At 40.8% G+C, this 19,613-nt stretch overlaps 1 long non-coding RNA gene across 1 annotated transcript; it reads left to right on the plus strand.

Moving 5' to 3' along the window:
- The first annotated feature begins 852 nt into the window (after positions 1-852).
- On the plus strand, positions 853-11,093 carry LOC110304096 (uncharacterized). Its single transcript, XR_002379012.1, has 4 exons — positions 853-904; positions 1,201-1,375; positions 10,632-10,748; positions 10,967-11,093. It is a non-coding gene; the product is annotated as an uncharacterized LOC110304096 (long non-coding RNA).
- Positions 11,094-19,613: the final 8,520 nt, after the last annotated feature.

The following is a 19,613-nucleotide window of genomic DNA, read 5'->3' on the forward strand; positions in this document are numbered from 1 at the left end:
CATTGGATATTTCTAATTCACTACTAACGATACCTTAGAAACTGGCTCAATGATAGAGGGATTTCTAAGCAGTGTAATTCCTACATTCAATGAACAGTTTCATAAATATGCAATATAAAGAATGATTGCAGCAACATTGTTTCTCATAAGGCTTATTCCAATCTCTGGGTTGCTTTTAATAATCACATAGTCATTCGGAAGATTTGTTCTCCTGCTCCATTTTGAAGGCTGTTCTGTGCTTCATAAAATCAGTTCATATAAAACCACTGAGTTGATTTTTCATTTTGCCTTTTCTGGATACCTAGGGATACAATTGCTACTTGTCATTTATTCTATATGCATTTTTGAAAGATAACATATTTTTTTTTATTTTGGGGCTGTTGTAAAAAAAATGCTGTAATTACATAGCTTATAAACAACAAACAACTGTCACATCCCAATCTTGGCTGAGAAGGCCAAGTAGAGCCAGCAGAGGTGGGTTCTAGTGTGAGCACACAGTTCCTGCCTCACAGATGATGGTCTTGCTGTGCTTTCTCCTGTCAGAAGGGCAAGGGACATTCTTGGAGGTCTCTTTTATGAGCACAATAATCCAAACCTGAGAGTCAGAGCCCTCAATGTGAGCCCTTCTCACAGGCTCCGCCACCACACACCTCCGTCTTGTGACTAAATCTCAACATAATGGACTGGGAGAGTGGATGGCACAAGGGTTCTGACTGTCACACATGGGTGTGTGTCATTCAATAAGAGCAATGATGACTTGTTCCACCTAGAAAGTGCTCTGAGTAGAGAGGCATCTCATCGCGGTTTCTTCACCATTACCCGTCCTTTGTGACATCACTTTCCTTTATGATCCAGAGACATAAGTGGAGGGAGAGCTACTGGGCATGGATCCACAGAAGAGGAAGTAGGATCACTGTGATACATTCTTTTTGTTTGTTTGTTTGTTTGTTTTTTGTTTTGTTTGAACTGAGTGTCGGGGATCCTAGCAGGGTTCTACTCTATGGACTCGATGCCTCTTCTGTGAGGTCTTGAATTCATGGAAGTGACTAAAATCTGCTTTAGATAGATTAGCATATCTCAGAGATTTATTACTAACTGAGATTCTCTTCCCCTTGTCTTTTTCTCCCTCTTTCTTTACATTTTCATTTTTTTCTTGCCTTGATTTTTGTTTTTATTAAGTCATTTTTTTTTCTTTGTTAGGCAGAATCTCACATCATAACCCCAAATGACCTGTTACTCACCACGTGACCCAGCTGCCTTCAAACTCACCAGGCTCCTGCCTTAGCCTTCTAAATGCTTGGATTATAGGCATGACCCACTATAAACTGGCTTTGTTTTAGTTTCAGAGAAGATGAAACTGATGTTCGTCAAAAAGGTAAATGTCACATGACCCATCTTATGTAGAATAAAACTATTCTATGATTCAATCTGTATAAGCTTCAAAGATAAATTAACTAGCAGCATTTTTTATTATTGTCTGTATAGTATGTTTGATCAAATTCCTTCCCCTCCCCAAACTCCTTCTAGATCCTCCCCATCTCCCTACCCACCCAACTCTTTGTTCTTTATCTCTCCCAAAATAAAGAACAAAACAAGAAAAAACAACAACAAAAAATGAAAGCAAGGCAAACAAAAAATTATGGCAGCAAAACAGAACTAAACAAAAAGTCAAAGTATGTATGTGTGTACACATATAAGCATGTGCATGCAAGCACACCCCCACACACACAAACACACACATACACACACACACATACACACACATACACACACATACATGCATACACACACACATACACACACATATACACATACACACACATACACACACACACATATACACAACACCACATGAAGTCTATTTTGTGTTGGCCAACCATTTCTATGCATGAAGCCACAAAAATTGGCTGATATACTCTCTCTCCCTGCACTGCTATGAAATAGCTCCTCTTTCCTGTAATCTTCTCATGAGAGTTGGGCATCTCCTGTCTCTGACTCAGTGTGTCAAATCTTTCTCTGACTCATTACTTTGTCTGCCCCCCATTTACACATCATCTTCAAACATGGCTGCCGTCCTTCTACAAATTAATTTTACCTTAAAGATGTATACAAGGGGCATGTGTGTATTCCAGCCCGAGGGATTAAAAATGTGTGGCATGTTTACATGCCAGCTGGATCAGAAAGACCTAGGTCTTTGGATGTGATCCCTTGCCAGAGCAGCCATGTTGCTGGATTTAAAATGTCTCTGCAGCTTTTGAATGAGCATAAGCCCATGTGAAGCAGAGAAGAGTATCCTGTGGATATTTGTAGTGAGTACATTTAGTAAAGCAGATGTGAGATAATACAATGGTAAGAAATGCAATCAGAAAGGCAGTCTTCAATGTGACCTCACTAATACCTCTGACAATCACATGCTGTGCACTGACCTATGTACCTAATAGAATATTATAGAACTAATGGAGTAAGGTTTTCCATAGGCAATATCAAGGAGACTTTTGTCTTGTTCACTGTTGAATCACCAGCTCTGGGGAAAGTCAACTGTCAGCTGGGTATGATTAAGCAACCCAAAGGACATGTCCATTTGATCAGAACTGAGGTCTCTTACCAGGAGCCAAAAGACCCTGCAGTGTCAGGCAACCTCAGATGATTAAGCACTTCAGGTTGACACCTTGGTTGCAATTCAGCAGATGACCTGAGTAACACCTAACCGGTGAAGGCTCTCCAAAACATTTGTCTTGTACAAGCAGTGGGAAGTAAAAAAATGGCTCTTGTTGTTTGATGGAAGTATGTTTTTAGGGTAACTTGCTATGTGGTAACTAATAACTACCACAAGTTTTTACCGCCAGTGGAAAGGCTTGAGGTTTCTTCTAAGACAATGAGAGAACATGGTATGACAGATTAATAAAGGCAGCATGTGGTCTATTATATGAACAGTAGAGTTTAAGGAGACAGGGAGGGTGGAGAGGGACCAAGTAAAACATTTCTACAATGGCTCAAGTCAAAGTTGATTATGACATAGACAAAGACAAGAAATAAATAGAAGTTATCAAAAAGGCTTGGTTTGGAAGATCTCTTGGAGATAGGAATGAAAAGGGGGTGGGGTGGGGGAAAGAACTACAGAAATGTTCCAGATTTACTACTCGATATATATTTTAAAAATTCTCCAAAGCTCAGAATAGAGAATTTGCCCAAAAAGCCTATCACTCATGATTTATTTGTCATAAGCCTCTACTCATTACCATGAAATTATTCAGTCATAATTGCTGCCTTACTGAAGCATACGGTTGACACAGTGACGAGTCTCTGCTTTCACAGCACTTTATACTTCTGAGTAATGACTTTGCCTATGCCATGGGATGGAAGTCCTATTCATATTGTGTCAATAAGCCTCTATTAACAATGTAAAATTAATGAAAATAATGAGTTATTTATATTCGTTTATGTGGTACAAGAGTACTTAATGACAATAAACTTGGTGTCTGTGAATATTAAATTATTGTAAATTATTTAAAAAACAATAAGAACTAGCCTTACATTTCACCCCCCTGGACACTGTTTTCAAGAGAAGGAAGGAAACATTCAAGAAAAATAAGACATAACTTAGCATAAATAAACAGAAAGAATATAAATCTCTTTCACTTTTCTTTTTTTTAATTTGGCAATAGAACTGTTGATATTACCATACTATCTGGCTCTCTCTTTTTCCTTTATCAGTAAACTACCCACATTTTAACTGGGCACATTCCTGTCAATCTGATGAGAATCTATTTCATACACTCCTTTAGCTGGTAGTCTGTCAAGGGAATGAGCTGAACATATCTGTGTACAGCTTTTGTGCCATCCCTGGATGAGCGAGCCGTCTGCCTCTATGTTCTCCACAAAATGGAATATAGCTGTAGATCCAAGCCAAGGTCAGTCACAGGGGCAAGGACCCTATCTTTATTTTTTTATATAAATTTTAAAAGATTTATTTATTTGTTTTATGTATGTGAGTACATTGTAGTTATCTTCAGACACACCAGAAGAGGGTACCAGATCTCATTAAAGATGGTTGTGAGCCTCCATGTGATTGCTGGGAATTGAACTCAAGACCTCTGGAAGAGCAGTCAGGGCTCTTATCCAGTGAGCCATCTCTCCAGCCCCAGAACACTATCTTTAAACATGGCAAGGCAATGTAATAGAAGAAATGTGGATACTCAGACATAGCAAAGGCCTGTTTAGCATAGCATTCACCTTGGGACACCCATTCCTTCTTTGACCTATTAGGAAGAGGGAAACATTTTTCTATGATACGGAAGCCAGGTCTTTGTTATAACTTCCTTTATCATCTAATTCTCAGAGTATAGAATTAATTTTTTTCCAACTTGCTGATTTAATCTGTTTACTGTTCTAATGAGAAACACTTAAGGCTACGTAACTAATGAAGATTTTAATTTTTACAGTTATGGAGGCTGGGAAGACCTAGAATATGGCATCACTATTTGATAAGATCCTTCCTATGTCATTGTAGAGTGAGGGACTTGGGTACCACATGGCAAGGCATAGTACCCAAGTCCCTTTCCTTCATAAAAGTATTAATGTCATCAAAGAGGCCCCACCCCCATGATGCCATCTGCTCCTAATCAAAGACCCCCCACCTCAAAATACTATTTTTTCCAGCATAACATTTTATTAATTATCTGGGAATTTCACATCATGTACTCCAATCACACTCAGTTCCCAGTCCTTCCATGTCAGCCCCCACCCTTGTTACTTGCCCCCCAAAAGAGGAAAATTAAAACTAAGAATTAAAAAAAATTAAAAAATTAAAATACACAAGTCCAATTTATGTTACCTATATACTCACTGAAGCATGGTCAGATTCTCAGTGGCCTGGCCCTTAAATAGAAGTGAGTCTTCCCCCTCCTGCATCTGAAGCCATTGATTGCGTAGAGCTACACTTCAACATCTACATCACACTTTCAAAGAGTTCTCTTCAGTGGATTCCTGTTCTAGACCATTACTTTGGAGACAGGGGTAGGGGGCTGTCACAAAAAGCCTTCGATGTCCCTTCGTCTCAGTGGTACACCTGCAGTCATCAATATCCCAGTGTAACTAGTCCCCTTGTTCTTCATAGTTAGTGGAAACATGGATCATGGGCCTCTCAAGGTTTCTGATAACATCCCAGACCATGAACATGGCCCTCAGGTGCAGGAGGACCACAGATCCAGACAAGGACCAGATCACAGCCATCAAAATGGCCTCAGGTGGCAGCAAAGGCCACTCAGATTAGTATGGCCTTTGGTGGCAGCACTATCCATAAACATCAACATAGCTTCAGGCAGCAGCACAGACTGTGAACATCTCATTGTCTTCCGTGGTAACACAAGCCATGGACATCTACCTGCAGCAGAACCATATGTAGATTTGATAAGTTTCCACACATGAACCCAGGACACATTTAAATCATGGCAGTCTACATCCTGATCCTTCCCTTGTCTCCCCCATCTCTTGCTCTCTTTCTTTTTTCCTTTTCTTTTTGTTTTTTCTTTTCTTTTCCTTTTTTCTTTATTTCTTTCATTCTATCTCTCTTTCTTTTTCTTTTCTTTTCTTTTGTTTCTCTTCTTTTCTCTTCTTTTCTCTTCTCTTCTTTCTGTTTTTGGTGGTTAGACATAAGGTCGACCAGTAGGCTATGTAGGCTAGCTTCAAATTCACAGCAATCTGACTGTCTCTGCTTCCTCAATGCTGTAGTTACCAGTATGAGCCACCACACCTGTTGTGTTATTCTTTCTTACATATGATCTATTTATGTTATGTCATCATGAAATTTAGTTCTAAGTGGTAGAGAAAGACATCAAAGCTGTAATCATACCAATAAATGTATAAACAACGAGTTGTGCCCTTTGGGGCCATATGGGAGAAGTCTGAAATGATGGCACTCAAAATCTCTGAGAGAGAGCAACCTTACTGCTTCTTAAGTAAAATCAGCTATGTTCAAAATTCGTCTTCTGACATGACTGGAAGCTCTTTTACAATAATGAGTCACTCCAATATGCTTTCAGGCTTGGCATGCAAATGACCCAAATGAAATTTGTTCACCAGATGTGGTCCAACTGGAATGGAGTTTCCGTCTGTATCAATTTCCTATGACTGTGATAACAGACAGCCACAAACTTCTCCGCTTAACATAACACCAGAATATGTCCCTAGAAGTCCAAAGTGATTCTGATAGGGATAAGTCCTGGAAGCCACCTGTGTGGCTTGTGAGCTGCTGTATGTGCCATGGCTTTTCCTGTCCCCCTTCTGTTCTTAGGATATTTTGGCTTTCTTTTGTAGCTAAATCCTCTTAATCCTCATTATAAGAAAAATTCTCATAAAAATTACAATTAAAGCCTCTCTGGGAATAACCCAGTAGACTGTTTTTCTCCTGAGATCCTTTCTTTCCTTTCCTTTGTATATTTGTATCTGGCATATGTATTTTTTGTGTGTGTGTGTGTGTGTGTGCACATGTATGCATGTACGTGCCCATTTGTATGTACATGTATGTGTGGAGACCAGAGGTTAGTGTAGCTGTTTGATCTCTCTCCATAAATTTTATGAGACTGGGATCTTTCTTTGAACTTGAAGCTCATTAATTCTGCTACTTTGGCTACTAATGAGCTCCGGGGTTCTAGGGTTACAGATTTGCACAATCTGGGATTTTTATACGATAGATAGGGATCTAAACTCAAGCTATCATGCTTATGTGGCAAATGGATTACTCAATGAACCATCTTTCCAGCCTAAGATCCTTGATCTAACATCTACAAAGTATCTATCACTATATAAAAATAAAGGTCAGGGTTATCCGGGTGGTCCTGGATATTTGGAAGAGGGGGGTATTTAGTTTACTTGAGTAGTCATGTATTCATTCTAGTTCAGACAAAAATTCAACTCGTCAGATAAAAGTTTAACATTTTCATGCATATTATTATCTCCTTTAATCTATATTTGTGTACTTGGATATTTGATATTCACATGCAAAAACTGATATTCAATACTCTTCTTAAAATGCTGCTTGTAAGATTTAATCCCTTGAGCTGCTCATGGAGAGCACGATGAGTGACTCTTCGTCATATTTAATAATGTGTCTGTTTTCTAAAGCGTGACACTCAGAGGGTTTCAATTCAGTGTTGTTTATCACAGCTTCGACAATTCTTTGGAGATAACCTTTCAGTAGATGTGGATCAGATTATCACAGTTGAATTGTGCTGAGAGAAGAGCTGAAATGACTAACTAAACTCACAGGAAAACTACCAAAGGGCGTTACTGAAGGTCCACTTTATAGTCTCCAAAGGGGAGCTGCCTCTGCTGCTGGTGGTGTATGGAACATGACTTTATTGTGTGAACCTTGAAAATGGACACCAGAGAGTCCTGGACTTGTAGTCTGTGTAGCAGAAGTTGATCTGGGGCCAAGGTCTTAAGATTTCTGAGGCTCAAGACATGAGCAATAGATTGCTAGTCTTTCCATGGATGAAAACCAGCAAAATCTCTAAGTGAGAAATCACATCATCTGTAGTTCAGACCAGAGTTCCTATTCCAATAAGAAAGAATCTTCATCAGAAGTCAAGGCATGTAACCAACCAATCTGTATGATGTGTTCCCATATGCTCAACTCTGTCCTGGATGTTTTGCAGCATGTTAGAATGTAAACTTAACAGCAACCTCTGAGGTGTTAAATACAGACAAGTCAAAGTAGATTAAATCTGTTTCAATGTAAAGATTTGAACGTGGCACTCTGCCCCAGAAATGCATGTGGCCCCCTCAATATGCTGCCTTTGCTGCACAACTGTCTTTTTGTACTCTTGTAATGTTAATGGCTTGTGCATCATCAAGACCAAACAAACGTCTGTTGGACTGACAGACGATTAAGAGTCAACGTCTGAGTGGAGGATAAATGTGAGAAACTCTACTAGGAGGAGACAACCTTTCCTCCTTCAAAAAGACAGCGCTAAGAATCCTTACCCTTGTAATCTGGTCCATAGAGAGAGCAGCATCTTTTCCCTAATGATTACCCATTTCCTATTAGCAAATGACTCCTGTGATGCTTCCCCAGCTAAAATAGGACCCAAATTGGTTAAGTACCATAGACAATATGTGCAATTCTGTTTTTAAAAATCACCAGAAGTGAAAGGGTCCATTCAAATAAATGGAACAAGAATGTCCTGAGCCAAACGTGGAAGATTGCCTCTTCATTTCCAGGTTTTGTTTTGGTGTCAAAGCAGTTCTCTAAACACTGGCTGTTAAACATTTCTAGTAAAAGGGATAGTGTTTGTCAATTTCAGCTTGAATGAAGCCCATGGAAGGGAAAACAAATTTTGTCACCAATATCTTTCATTCAGCTATAATTTTTTCTTCATTAGAGTAATATGAAGCCTAGGATTATGAGATTTTTCTGGCTTTTACAGTACTGGGTAATGAACAGTTCTATTGCTCAGTCTATGTCTTATTCTAGTGCTGTGCTTGTATGGCCACCGAGTGAGTATCCATTTGAGGTGTTCTGAACAAAGGCCTGTTCCCTAGGCTCTTCTAGACCGGGGCACTAAAAGAATACATTTCTGTTGAGAGTCACGATTCTAATCCTAGCCAGTGTTATCCTACTGGGTTTCCCTGGAAATGGTCCTCCAGGTCTGAATCAAAATTCATTATCTTCTAAGTTGGGAAGAAAATGTATAGAGGGAAAGAAATCTGCCATTTCTTCAAGTGTTTCATCCAAGTGTGATTGACTTAGCCACTGAATGCTTGGCACGATATTTGAACATACTGAAAATCTAGGCTGAGAGGGTTTTCAAATAACTGAAGGCCATATGGTGACCTTCCTAAAAATTACTTTGCATATTCAGTGTGCACTGTTGAGAAATCATTTGCCTGTTTTATGACTTCTTGGCTTCCAGCCCATTCAGCTTAGGCCTTCTCTGGTCATGCAGTCATATTTCCACAACTGTGTGATAGAATCTCTGCCAGTGCTATCTGAATTCTTTACAGCTGTCCTCGGTAGCCCTTCTGTTTGCTCAGACAGAGAGGGGCAGACTCTTTTCTCAGTAGAATCACGAATGTTGCCTTTAAGTTTTGTTTGCACACGGACACAGTAGTAAACAGGCCCCGTCTCTCAATCACTCATCTATTAACTAGCACTGGTTCATTCGCCATTGTCATGGTGGGCTTTCCGTGTGCGTCTTGTTCTATGCTACATAAATAAGTGAAAACTGCTGAATATCCTTCAAGATCCAGTGGTCTAATAAGAATGAGGGATACGTGAGTCAACATTAGAGTAGATAGTGCCACATTCTTCAGAAGGCAAACACGCATAATGAGGTCTCGAGGGCGGATGTGACTTGAGCAGGGGAAGTGGGAAGCAACACCAGAAGATGACTTTGAGGGCATTAAGGACCTATTCTCACAGATTTTGGAGACTTTTCAGCACATTTGCTCTATTTTGTCACTGACACATTCTTTATGAGACCACACAACACACTAAGAAGAGAACAGACATGAAGTATAGTTCTGTCACTTGCTAATTTATGTCTTTGACAAATGACCCTACTTCTGCTATGGCAGAAGACATTTGCCAGTCCAATACTGGTCCACCTCTAGACTCCATACTCTTTGTCCAGAAATGTTCTCTCTGCCATCGTCTTGGTGTTATCAATTTGTGCTGTGAAAAACTAATTGCTTTCCCCATCATGCTGGTCAGTCTCCCAGAATGGGAGTTTAAAATGTCCAGTTGTAGCAGTGAATAGTTAAGCCACACTGAGCTCCCAACAGCTCAAGAATACTCTGCACCAGCCCAAGAACTCTGCATTCGTGAATCAAAGACACACACACACACACACGTGTGTATACATGTGCACACACATACATGCAGAGAGAGAGAGAGAGAGAGAGACCCCTGGGGCCACTTCCCTGACTCTTGCATGCTGGCAGGCCTTTAATTCTGATCTCTTGGCTTCCCCACCATGGCATGGTCCATTCTACTACCCTCTCATGTGGAATCCCTTCTTCTCCCCTGCATTTCTTGCCCAGGAATCCTAAAAGTTCCCCCTCTTTCACTCTGCCCAGCCATTGGCTGTTGGCTCTTAATTGATTAATCAAAAACCAATTGGGGACAGGAACCTTCACCATCTGGGCATGCAGATTCTCATGTGATTTTTGGAGTCGAATTAAGACCAAGCATTTGAACCAATCCCAACATCCGGCCTTGGTTCACAACATGAAACCCAGTTCTCTGCAAGAAGACATAATAATGGATGCTGGGGAAGCAACCAATAGTACTGCTCCTCGATGGTGTAGGCCTCCTAGCTTCCAGTAGAAAGATCATCACTTCTATACAGAGTCAGAATGGTAAATTATGTTTTTAATAACACTTCTGTAGCTCCAGATTATAAAATATGATTATGTCAATTTTCTGCCACATCCTATGAGCCTTGCCTGAATCCCATGCTTAGAGAAAGTTTACATTATTTTTCTTTCAGGCAATGACTATAACATTACTCTGTTTTCTTTAAGGAAAAAAAAAAAAGATATACCGACTCTTGTAACTGATTCTTTCAAATAGGAATTGATTTCATTCTATTGTGGTTACAAGTCTGTAATTTCTCTTTTTGATTTTTCAGGGGGTTAGAGTTAAAAGATTGCCTTGAATATCACAAGAAAATTTGGACTTTGAGCCTGTACTGAGATCATGGAAAACTGGGGAATTTTAACATTTGATAAGTGAATTTTGCATTACGGTATGGCTACAAGATTATGAGGGCCCAGGGATTATAATGTGGTGGTTTGAATAAGAATGGACCCCATAGGCTCATGTATTTAAATGCTCGGTCTCCAGTGAGTGGTACTGTTTGCGACTGATTAGGAAGTATGGCCTTGTTGGAGGAGGTGTGTCACTAGGGGGTGGGCTTTGTGATTTCAAAAGCCTAAACCATTTCCTGTTGGTTTTTTGTCTCAGTCTGCTTCCAACTAGGACAAGACATGAGTTCTCAACTCCTGCCACAGCTCTATGCCTCAGCGCCTTGTTGTCCTGTTGATGGTCATAGACTCTAAACCTCTGGAACCATGAACCCCAATAAACTTGTTACCCCAATGTTCTTTCTTAAGTTGTTTTTGCCATGGTGACTTTCTAGCAATAGGAAAGTAAATAAGACAGTATTTTTTTTTTTTACAGAAATTGACATCTAAATTCCTGTTTAACTGGATATACAATTCTCAGTCATTTTATTTTATTTTCAGCACCTAGAAAACAAGACTTTATTATCACCTTGCTTCCTATTGCTCTGTTCCCAAGTTCTATAACGATATTTTACTATTCTGTGTTCTTCAGAATTATTTTGTTCCTTCATTCTTCAAATGTTAAGAATTTTCTTTTTCTTTTGTCTTTATATTTCCAAATAATTCATCTCTGTAAAATATTTGCTGGCGGTTTGCTCTTGTGACATAGTGTTTCCTGTGTCCCAGGGTGGTCTGAAACTTGCTATGTAGGCAAAGATGACCTTGAACATCCAACCCCTCCCTCTGCCTCTGCTTCCTGACCTCTGAGATTCTAAGCATGTGCCCCATCGCTAGGTCATGTGACTCTGGGGATGACCCTGAGCCTTTTGTGTGCTAGGTAAACACTATACCAACTGAGCTGTACCCCTAGCTCAATAATATTTCTCTACTCAATTTGATTCTTAAAGAGTTTGTCTCTCTTCTTTTATATACTGTTTATATTGTATTATAATATCTAGAATAGACGTTATCAGTTCCTTTCCTTCTGAAGCCATTTAAAATTCTGTGACTACCTTACCCACAAACTGAAATTATGATCTTTCTAATGTTTAAAAAAACACCAAGCCAGGTGGTGGTGGTGCATACCTTTAATCCCAGCACTTGGGAGGCAGAGGCAGGCAGATTTCTGAGTTCTAGGCCAGTCTGGTCTACAGAGTGAGTTCCAGGACAGCCAGGGCTATACAGAGAAACCCTGTCTCGAAAAACCAAAAAAGAAAGAAAGAAAGAAAGAAAGAAAGAAAGAAAGAAAGAAAGAAAGAAAGAAAGAAAGAAAGAAAGAAAGAAAGAAAGACAGACACCATTCAGTTCTTTCCATTTGGTACAACCTTTAATGCCTACTGTTTCTGATGGACTCTTTTTTAAATTATATTTATTATTATTATTATTATTATTATTATTGGGTTGTTTGTATTATGGTGGTCACACATGCCACAGTGAATGTGTAGACGTCAAAGGACAACACTGATGGATAAATTGTCTTCATCTACTGTTCTGTAAGTCTTGGGGATGGAACTTGTGGCCTCACCCTTGCATAGCAGGTACCTTTTCCCTCTTGAGCTTTTAGGCTAGTCAACTCTTCTCAGCTGCATATCTGTGCTTCTTGTATGTCTTTTGGGAAGAATTTCTTATGCCCATTTTTAAATTTTCATTTGATACCTTTTCTAACAATTCTTCCTCAACTAGAGATGAATGCTCATCTCTTAGGTGTTCTAGAGAGTGGAGTGTTCTTAATATGGCATGTGGGTATGCCTGAGAACTGATGTTCCAATGACAAATCTGCCACTTTGTCTGTCCCCTAGCAAAGCACAGTCCCTGGAATGGCTGCTTCTCTTGCGCAAGGGAGGGGGTGACTTTATCTAGACAGTGAGGGGGAGTTGATTTCTACTTAGGCAACTGTCATATTCTTTTCTTCTGAGGTTTTGTCTTTTGCTGTTTGTAATAATGTTAAGTGCTGGACCCCATGATCTGGAGTCTGCAGTAGCTTCTGGGAACCTGCCCTCTGTTAATTGTAACTGGTAAATAAAGATGTCAGCACACAATAGCTGGGAGAAAAGAGATAGGTGGGTTTTAGGTTTCCTGGGATAGCAACCACTCAGGGGAGACAGCAAAAGCCATTATGGAAGGGTAAGGACATGAAGGAGACAGAGCTGCTATGGAAGAGGAAGGATATACAGGAAGGAGAAGGAGAGCCATCATGTAAAAAGGGCCAAGAGACCGTGGTCCAGAGGGCTGCTCAACTGGGTCCAGAGCAGCCAAGATGGAGCCTAGAAATAAGTAAGCAGTAACACAGAGTCATTGGTAGAAAAATGGATTCTAACAGCATGTGGGTTAGGATGTTGCCCAGCTTTGTGCAACTTAAGTTATATTACGATATAAAAGCTCTGTGTGTGTGTGTGTGTGTGTGTGTGTGTGTGTGTGTGTGTCTTTCATCCGGGAATGTAAATGCTCAAAGGCTGGAAGAAACCCTGCAGCTGGATTTATTAAATATTTACAACAACACTTTTCTCTACTCGTTGTTTCCCAAAACTTTAGTCTTCTTTTTGCAGGTCAGGAGTAGGGAGAGAGATGAGCTGTGGGGACTCAGGCAGACCATGTTCCTGCATTTCCCAGTTAGATCCCTGGAACTTCCTCTTATTTATCCCGCCTCTCTAGGCAGCTGGTAATTTTTCATCATTATCTTATGAGCTTCACATTAATATCTGCTATTGCTTTCCCACAGCAATGTGGAATTTTTAGAGGAGAAAAACCTTAATAGCCCATGATCCAGGTATCCTCCTCTACCCCAGACTGCCTTGCTTTCTCATGACCTAGATCATGGCTACCCTCCATCTCCCTTTTCTACCTTTGGTTTTACACATTTCTGCACATTCAACTCCCTCTGAAATTATCTCCCACTGCTGGGTAGGAAGACAGAGCCTCCTGGCTGTGCTAGGTGACTATGGCAATAATGATTCCATTCACTGCATCATGATCTTCTCCACCCATCTTTGCTATGTCCTCAAACACAACACAGCCAAAGACACGCACGTTCATCTGAATCACTGGTGGAGAAGAGGAAGGACTCCTGAAGTAGGGGAAAATGGATTTCTCATTCTCTAGGACTCAGTGAGCCCTGATCTGTGGATTATTCCTTTCATGTTTGACTGTGGTTCTCAACTGCACTACACTCATGACACATTATAATCACCTGTAATTTTAAAAGCTTTCTCAGGCAGTTCTCATGTGCACCCAGGGCTGATAATCATATGCCGTATCCAACTGAATATAATCTACCTTAATGTTAATGTGCTGGACAGAGCACAGCTCTGGTTATTAGCAATTGGCTAAAGCAGCTAGAACATCACTATTTATTAGAAAAGTCTCAGGGTTTTAGAAGAGCCAAGTGGGACTGAGTCACCCAGGGAAACAGTAAATAACCACAAACATCTAGAGACAAAGTCATTTCTATAATCACACTGCATGCTAATAGATCTGTGGTAGGGAAATCTACCAGAATGTGAAAAACCAAAACAAACAAAAACAAAAACAAAACTACCACTGCTCTGGTCTAAGAGAACATTCTTAGTATCAACTGAGTGCACTTAAAACCTGCCAGTGATGTGGAACATCTCTTGGAAATCAAATTAGCAGGCAATAAATGTATTCTCTTTGGCAAATGCAAAAACAAAACAAAACAAAACCATGATCGTGGTAGGTTTGTCATTTAAAATCAGGAACAAAAAATATTTGTCTTAATTTTCATTCTTAGGGAATGGCCCATTCATTTCATAAAATGGTTTTACTCCTACTGCATTAAGTGTCTGATCCTTTATTTGTAATCTGCAGAGAGTTCAAATGTCATAATCTTTGAGAAGCTGGCCTTGCCCATAATGTCAGAATAAATTACCTGGCCTTGCCTTTGAAACTGTAATGTGTGAAAACAACATTAAAGTTTCTCAAAGCATTTGACTCTGTAGCTGAGAAAGAATCCGCTTGAACAAAAGTAATTAGTTTTCTTCTACTTCCAGAAATTCATGTTGAGCTATACTATCAAAATGTCAGCAAATATTTATTCTAGTCTCTGGTGCATGAGGCTCCACGGTAGAACTGCATCTGGCCATTAAGTGGCTTTAATTCTTGTGTAATTCCTCCAATACGAGTATATATGCTGGTGGACATTTTTTTTTTTAGCTTAGTCCTCTAGGTAATTAGGTTAGCTCAAATTCCCTATCCATGCAGACATTCTTCATCCTTGCTAGGTTTTCAAGTGGAAACCAATCTACCATAAATAAGGGGCTTTAGAACAGGGGCCTCTTATCCATCATTGCTAGTTCCCAGTGGTGCCTTGATGAGGCTTCATTTATGTCTCCTGATCTCTCTGTGGCAGCTGTTATAGACCTTCAGTAGCTTTTCAGCTGGTGATATTAGAGGTATCGAAAGAAAGATGAAATTTCAAGACCTGTAAGTCATATAAAGTACTCAGAAATTGCTGGTTGTTTGTGAGCCTAGAGGCTGCCTGGGGCTGAGAAAAACCGGGGTCTAGCAAACACATAAGTGGATGCTCACAGTCAGCTATTGGATGGATCACAGGGCCCCCAATGGAGGAGCTAGAGAAAGTATCCAAGGAGCTAAAGAGATCTGCAACCCTATAGGTGGAACAACATTATGAACTAACCAGTACCCCGGAGCTCTTGACTCTAGCTGTATATGTATCAAAAGATGGCCTAGTCAGCCATCACTGGAAAGAGAGGCCCATTGGACATGCAAACTTTATATGCCCCAGTACAGGGGAATGCCAGGGCCAAAAAGTGGGAATGGGTGGGTAGGGGAGTCGGGGGGAGGGTATGGGGGACTTTTTGGGATAGCATTGGAAATGTAATTGAGGAAAATACGTAATAAAAAATATTAAAAAAAAAAAAAAAACAAACCCGGGTATGCCCCGTAGTTAAAACATTCCTGGGAACAGCTTAACCTTAAAGATAAAGAGGAATGTGAGGACATAACAGATCTATCTGAACACTGAGTCAACAACTCACAGAACTCTGACACCCTGCACGTACATGTAATTTTTCTGCTGATGTTTGAATAAGCCAATAGTGTGTCGCTATGCTGAGTTCCACACCCCTAAGCCCCTTACCCCATAAAAACCCCTAGCTTTCGAGCCTCGTGGCCGACATCCGTTATCTTCTGTGTGGGATGCATGTCGGTCCGGAGCTCCATCATTAAACTACCTCGTATAATTACATCAGGGCGGTCTATTCATGATTCTTTGGGTGCACGCCGAATCGGGAATTGAGTGGGGGTTTCCCCACTAGGTTCTATCAGTATCTCTTTATACTATGAAAAAGGATTTCCATCCCTGACTCCTTCCTGACACACCTCCTGTCTGTCACACCTCTCACAGAAACCCAGTTCTAAAATCGTCCTCCATAGAGCCAGACCAAGCATGTGGCTCCTGACAATCTGGCCTCTCAACTGCTACAGCACACTTGTTACTGCTAGCCCCACCCACACCACTAGGAAACATTTAGAAGTTAGTATGTGGGGCTGGAGTGATGGCTCAGTGGTTAAGAGAACTGACCTCTTTTCCAGAGGTCCTGAGTTCAATTCCCTGCAACCACATGGTGGTTCACAACCATCTGTAATGGGATCTGATGCCGTCTTTTGGTGTGTCTTGAAGAGAGCAGCAGTGTTCACACACACAGACACACACACACACACGCACGCACGGTGCATGCCTCGGTGGTTGAGAGTATTATGGAGTTCCTGAGTTAGGTTCTCATCACCCACTGGGCACACTGGGCAACTAAGGCTCCTGTAACTGTAGCTCCAGAGACCCAGACACCCTATTCTGACCTAGTGACATGCACACACACACTATCAAGTTAACTGCCACTTAGCAACTGATCATTGAACAGCATTGGCTGGTACACACACACACACACACACACACACACACACACACACAATCAAGTTAACTGCCACTTAGCAACTGATCATTGAACAGCATTGGCTGGTACACACACACACACACACGCACACACACACACACACACTATCAAGTTAACTGCCACTTAGCAACTGATCATTGAACAGCATTGGCTGGTACACACAAACACACACACACACACACACACACAATCAAGTTAACTGCCACTTAGCAACTGATCATTGAACAACATTGGCTGGTACACACACACACACACACACACACACACACACACACACAATCAAGTTAACTGCCACTTAGCAACTGATCATTGAACAGCATTGGCTGGTACATCATTGGCCTTTGTTTCTATCTGTCGAGTCTCCTTCCCATGAGTTATCACAGAATTTAATCCATTTGGGGAATCTCTTAAGTACCCCAAGTTTTTACATCACCATATCCCAAACTGTAATTTGTGTTGACAGCATTTCTGAAACTTTTGAACCTAATTTACAAGTATAACATAAAAATATATATTTACAAATATAATATATTATAAAATTTATGTTCACACATAAATATCCAGCTTGCCACTGCCCTGTGCCCTAATGCCTCATCTTTCTGTGACATGTCTTACTTTTTCCCCATTAATTATTTATTCACTTAAAAGATGAAGATTTTTTCAAGGGGTAACTGGGTAGATTATATATCAGTTAGCAACATTTAAAACTACTCATGGACAGAGTTCATGAACTTGACTGGATTCAGTTCCAATTCAATATTGTCACACTTGTCTAGCTGGACCCAAATAGCGATTTCTTACATATTTCATTCTTTCCCCTTTTTTTTATTAGATATTTTCTTTATTTATATTTAAAATGTTATCCCCTTTTCTTGTTTCCCCTCCAAAAAGCCCCTATCCACTCCCTCCTCCCCCTGCTCACCAACTCACCCACTCCCACTTCCTGGCCCTGGCATTCCCTTACACTGAGGCATAGAACCTTCACAGGACCAAGGGCTTCTCCTCCCATTGATGACCGACAATTCACAGACCATATGAAGATCAAGAAGAAGGAAGAACCAAATGTGGATACTTTGGTCCTTCTTAGAAAGGAGAACAAAATACCCATGGGAAGAGTTACAGAGGCAAAGTGTGGAGCAGAGACTGAAGGAAAGGCCATCCAGAGACTGCCCCACCTGGGGATCCATCCCATATACAGTCATCAAATCCAGACACTATTGTGGATGCCAACAAGAGCTTGCTGACAGAAGCCTGATATATCTGTCTCCTGAGAGGCTCTGCCAGTTCCTGACAAATACAGAAGTGGATGCTTTCAGCCAACCATTCGACTGAGCACAGGATGCCCAATAGAGGAACTAAAGGACCCTAGGAGCTGAAGGTATTTGCAACCCCATAGGAGGAACATCAATATGAACTAACTAGTAACCCCAGAGCTCCCTGGGACTAAACCACCAACCAAAGAGCACACATGGAGGGATCCATGGCTTCAGGCGCATATGTAGCAGAGGATGGCCCTGTCAGTCATGTCTTACTTTCAATGGTATTTATCTGGATGGAACAACCCTATTCCGTGGGTCCCTATCACACTATGGGTTACAGAGAAAAAGTATTTTACAAAAGATTTTAAGATTTTTAAAAGACAGAGCTTAGACTTGGCCTGGTAAATCCAACTGGCTGAGATCACAGAGGTTGTTGACCTGAAAGCCCAAGTCTGAAGCCCAGAATTCCTGGCTCTCTCTGGTCCACACCCAGCTCTGGGTGCTCTCATCCCATCTGAGGACCAGAGCTTTGTGTGGAGTGCTTATGGCAACAGAACACTGGAGTAGCGTCTCAGTCAAGGAAATGAGTTGGTTCTATGTTTTTATTTTGTATTCCAGTCAAATGGCAGGATGCCTGTGCCTTTAACATTAGGATCAATTATGTTATAGATGCTACCTCAACTTACGTAGAAGCTCTGTAAACCAGACATAGATGACGTGTATGGTGATTACCTTGTGAGAGTGAGTGTGAGCCTGCACTGCTCTAATCAATGACCCATCCCCATGTAAATGTCTGGGAAATTAATAATTACACTGGGAAATAAGTTCTTTCATATGATTTTGAGCTCAAGACCTTCATATTTAGTTCAGAGTGTCATACTATGTAACGTGATCTCGTTCAGAAAGAAATTACATCATAATTAAATCTCCCTTTTCACTTTACATTATTCCCACGGGACTCTGTTCTGCCTGAGTCTTAGTTAGAAGGAAAGTTCTTACAGTATTACATCTGAACTAAAACAAAAATATTTTCTTTCCCTTCTCTACATTTGCCTACTCACAGCTGAAAATTTTAATATAAAGCCTCTTAGCCTGGTTTGGAGAAAAACGTCACAGAGAGGCACCATTTGTTGTGGTTTTACATGAAAATTTTCTGACCCTGAACCTGGTTTGATGGAAATCATTGGCTGAGGTAATTATCTCAAATTAACTACCAAGCTGATGAATCGCTTACTACTTAAAAGCTGTGATGGGGAGAGGAGTAATTGAGAGTGGCCTTGTTGGGAGGGGATGTGGACTTTTATCTGAGTTCTGTGCAAGAATGCTTAACAGTAGTCCCACCTGGAGTGAAGCACCGGGCAGAACAATCGATTATACAGGGGTTTTGCATACTATGCCCTTGATCGTTTGTGCGGACTGGAAAGGTAGACTCTCAATCCTGGACCTGAGATCCCTCTCTTGCAATGGCAGAGCCTGTTCCAGCAGGGCTCCGAGAGCCTAGGCTGTATCTGGATGACTTGTGTGAACAGGAGCAATCTTCATGCAAGGCAGCAGAGGTGTCAACGCCATTGTTGCAATACTTCCTGACAGGCTTCAACATCAAGTCTCTGCAATTCCTGTTCCCATTCACAGCCCTACC

The sequence above is a fragment of the Mus caroli genome, unplaced genomic scaffold (genome assembly GCF_978045245.1).
Source record: "Mus caroli unplaced genomic scaffold, Mus_caroli_1 scaffold_9, whole genome shotgun sequence".
NCBI lineage: Eukaryota > Metazoa > Chordata > Mammalia > Rodentia > Muridae > Mus > Mus caroli.